Source organism: Adiantum capillus-veneris, chromosome 1 (genome assembly GCF_014529385.1).
Source record: "Adiantum capillus-veneris isolate H3 chromosome 1, ASM1452938v2, whole genome shotgun sequence".
NCBI classification, from domain to species: Eukaryota; Viridiplantae; Streptophyta; class Polypodiopsida; order Polypodiales; family Pteridaceae; genus Adiantum; species Adiantum capillus-veneris.
The window spans coordinates 18032567-18037160 of NC_140931.1; the positions used below are offsets into that span (position 1 = coordinate 18032567).

The 4594-nt window shown below is 41.3% G+C and overlaps 1 pseudogene; it reads right to left on the reverse strand.

The window, feature by feature from the left end:
• Positions 1 to 245: 245 nt before the first annotated feature.
• On the reverse strand, positions 246 to 3892 carry LOC147464382 (uncharacterized; annotated as a pseudogene).
• Between the last annotated feature and the right edge of the window lie 702 nt (positions 3893 to 4594).

Below are 4594 nucleotides of genomic sequence, written 5' to 3' on the forward strand. Positions count from 1 at the left end.
CCACATAAAAATCTTCCTTTTGAACTTTGCCATAATTCACTCCCATCTTTGCCCCATAGTGACTTTGCATCCCATGGGTATTCCTAATAACTGAATATTTGTCCATCTGGTATCAGATTGCAACCAGCTATATTGACAGAAGGGGGTATTATCCCATTTGAGGCTTTGAATCTAGTTTTTTTATGGTTGATTTGAGAGCCACTGGCAAGGCAAAAAGTGCTTAGACAATCCATGAATACTTTTGCTTATTCAAAATCTGCATTAGTAAGGGCATTAGTGTCATCAACAAACATCTGCAAACAAAGATCATTTAAGGAGCCAACTATTTGAATACCCTTCAATTTTCCTTCCTGCATTCTACTCTTTACAATCCATCCCAGTGCATCTGAAGTTATGGCAAAAAGCAGAAGTGCTAGAGGACAACCTTGCCTTATATATCTCATCAACCTTATGAAATCTGTTAATTCCCCATTAACTGAAATTCTGGCATAAGCATTTCCAAAAAGCACATGCACAAATTAAATAAATCCTTTGCCTAGCCCCATATCAAAAAGTGAATGCAGAATGAATTCCCATTCCATTCTGTCATAGGCCTTGTCAAAATCTACTTTGAAAAAGAAGAAGCCTTGATCATTTCCATAGCATGTTCCATGCCCTCCCAGAGGGTGATGATAGCATCAAGTATGAATCTACCTTTAATGAAACCCTTTTTCTCCTGAAGAATGAAGCTGTTCATGAGAGGATTGAGTCTCCTAGCTAAGGACAGGGAAAAAAATTTATATATAGAAGTCAGATAGGTAATAGGTATCCAATTGCTGAGGTCCTCCCTATCTCCTTTTTTATGGATGAGTTTGACAACTCCAGTGTTGACAAAAGCAGGAAGAGCCCCCAATCTAACAGCTTCTTGCCACACTAGGATCAGATAAGGTGCTATGAACTCTTTGAACTGGATATAAAATTCATTGGGTAGGCCATCAATTCTTGGGTTTTTTCCAGTCTTGACTTCCTCAAGAGAGATAGGCTGGTCCAAGAAGTGTGCTTGATGAGGAGCAACAATCTTCTTTCTGGACTGGGCTATAAAATCCCTAGCCTCTTGTGTTTCTTTATTTCTCTTAGGAAGACCAGAGAAGATATTAGCAATAACTCATAGACTGTAGAAACATCTTCTTTGTGAGACTTAGTAGGATTTCCATCAGTTCCTTTCAACAAAGGTATAAAATCCTTAGATTTTGTTTTTTTCAACAAATTATACATACTTTTAATGGGCCTGTCTATTTTTCCTGCCCAAAATTCTCTAGTGAAAGCAAGGGCACTGTTAGCATCAAGGAGCTCTTCCTGCTTGAGTGACACTCTAAGACCAATAGCCTAGGAGAGGGAGGGTCAGCGCAGGAGAGAGATTCTTCAAGTTGAAGAATTTACTTAGATATTATCATCCTTATATGAGCCCTAATGTCCTTAGCTATTTTTTTGTACCTGGTCATGACTCTCTGTATATCCTTAACAGCAAACTCCCAAGCCTTAGCAGGAGAGGGGTAAAGAGCAAAAGACTCCTTCATGATGACTTGAACTTTATGTTTAATGCAGTCTATGTCAAACTGAGCATAGTCTAGATGGGCCCAACCAGATTTGAACTTGTTCTCAGACTTCATTAGGTTAAAAAGCACAGGCTTGTGATCAAATAACAAAATGGAAGCATCAGACTTGCATTGAACCAACCAATGATCCTGAAGCACAATTGCAGACATGTACACTCTGTCAAGCCTGGTTGACCTGTAGCATTCCCAAGACTGCTTGTTGTTCCAAGTAGAACCAACCTCCTCAGATACATCTAGTAAATTCAGGGAATCGTCAAATCAGGCCAATGTAATTTTTCATTACCAAAAATTACCTACTCCAATGAACTTGATCTGTCAGCAATTTGCTCTACCATGTTGAAGTCTCCTGCCAAAATCACATTCTTTGACAGAGTGTTAATTTCTTGCCACCACTGAGATCTTTCTGTCACAGAGTTAGGAGCATATACAATAACTATAGTGTAGCTGATAGGATCAGCCAGAGTGACAACCACCCACCAACCTTTATTGGAGTAGTGTACATTGGTGACCAAATTATCCCATTTGCAAGACATACCTATGACATCACCCCCTCTACCTACAAAACGATTAGTGGAATACCATTGAAAACTAGAGCCTATTCTGTTCAGGTTGAACTCTAGCTCGTTACCTTTGAGTTTGACTTCCTGTAGACAAATGTAGTCAGGATGAAGGGACAAATCCTGCATCCATTTTTTGATAACCATAGCTCTTGAAGGGTTTGTTAGCACTTTACAATTGAAGGAAAAACCAGAAAAATCAGGACAAATCATTTTTTGTTGCTTTTGTTAGGTTTGACCATAGATATAGAAGCCCTATTGGGATCAATGGATTTCTCCACCTTTCTCTTGCTTTTGATTATCTATAAATTGGGTAAAGAATCTTGCTCAACTTGAGTCATGACAGTGTCCATTGAGGGAGTTGGGGAGTTGGCCAAGGTAGCCTTTTCTTCCTGGGAGGGCTTTCCTTCCCCATCAGTATCAGAGTGAAATTGGGCAATATAGGGATCAAAACATCTTCCAATAGAACATCAAAGTAGTTAGAGTTAGTAGGATTACCCCCTCTCCTCCGTTGCATCCTATTACTGGTTCTCCTGTTTATACTGGTTGAAAATCCTTTTGAGAAGTAGGTTTGTGATCCTTAGTAGAGTGATTTGGAACTTTGGATTGAGAGAGGATAGTACAGTCTTTAATAAGATGACCCTGCTGAAAACAGTGGAAGCAAGAGTTAGGGAGATTTCTATATAGAATTTTTTGTTCATGGAGAAGACATCCTTCACTGTCTTTGATAGGGACCAACAGCTTAGGAGCTTTGCATAGATCCACTTCTATAAGAAGTTGAGGGTCCCATTTGGGGTTAATCCTCCCTCTGGCCTTCTGTCCAAGGACCTTGCCCACATAGGAACCAATTTTTCTTAACCATGGGTAGTATTCAAATGGTAGATCAGGGAAATCAATCCACATGGGTGCTTTAGTGGGCTTATCACCTCTAGGGTTAAAACCCTTATACAATTTAAAAAAGAAAATGGGAGTATTATGAATGAGCCACTGTCCTTCTGTTATGACCTATAGAGCGCTATTAGCATCTTCAAAGAAAAAAGATAATAATTATTGGGTAGATATTGAAGCTGCAGGGGAAAGACATTTCTGTTTTCCCAATTGACAGCTACCCAATTTTTGAGCACTTCAAGGGAAGGTCTGGACCCATGGCACAGACCTATCACAAACCTATCAACAAGCTGGTTATGCCAAGAGTCCAGTTCTTTCTTACTAATGGTGACACAGTCCTCATTTTCACATACAGGTTCAGTGTTGGTTTCTACATGATAATCTGAAGCGGGATGATGCTGCTCATTGTCAGGGACAACAGGGGATGGGGCATTGATGGGGGAAGATGACAGACCACCTTTATCAGGTTCTACAGATCTAGAGGTAGAGGGGAAATGCATGCCAGTAGGAATATTCCCCTTCCATTCATTGTTAATCATAAAAGAGGGCATAAGCCCCATACCTTGCTTAGCTGGTTGGTATAGTGGATTGTCATACCTTTCTGCGTGGCTTCTGATGGCATCAACATAAGACAAATGACGCGCCTGATTGAAGATCGATAGGAACTATTGAGGGTGTAGCACATTTCCCGTCATGAAGGACCGGACAGATTCTTCTGGGGTGCTTCTTGAGTGAGCAAGTATAGACTGTCTGAGAACTGGGCCACCCTGAAGGCCTCCATGGACAGTAGAGGGATTAACTGCACCTATTGCAATTGATGATCCCTTGTATAGTAGGAATGGAGCCTTCCATAGCTGTAGAGGTATTCATGGGGGAATGCACAGGCATTCCATTGACTAACGCCTCATACAGAGATATGGAGGGCTCCCCCCCAAGGGGAGTCTAGAGCTTACTTAGCAGGGGAGAAAAGGGTAGAGAAGGGAAAAGGACAGAGGGCGTCAAAAAGGGGGAAGGCCAGACACTCATACATTGCATGCAATACGGACATGCACAGAACTCTCCCTCCTTCGTCTCTCTTATACAAGAATATTTAGAAAATATTATATTGTCCCCTTGGGGGGTGTTTTTCGGTGACATGGAACTTGTTGTGACGAAGTCAGGGGATCTAGGTGGCATGGGGTCACCAGATCCTGGCCGATGGGGGACAAAATTTGTATTGGCTGTAGAGGGGAGAAAAAGGGCGTGCGATTCAGATACCTCAAATCCGGAGAAAATTTTGACACTCACTCACTATCACAAGAAATCCTACTCGGGACGATCAAGCAAAATCAAACGAAGGTGGACAATGGCTATGCGATTCAGGATGACTTTAATCTAGAAGCCGCGATTCGGAGCATAGAGTTATGTTGTGCTCATATAGTGGTGGTATATGTTATGGGCCAACGAATGTCAACTCATGGATTATGGGAGGTGGTGATAGCGGTAACTAGCAATAGAAATGCAATCTTCCATTTCAGCGTAGTTGAAAAAGGCTACTATGTGGCAAGATGTGCT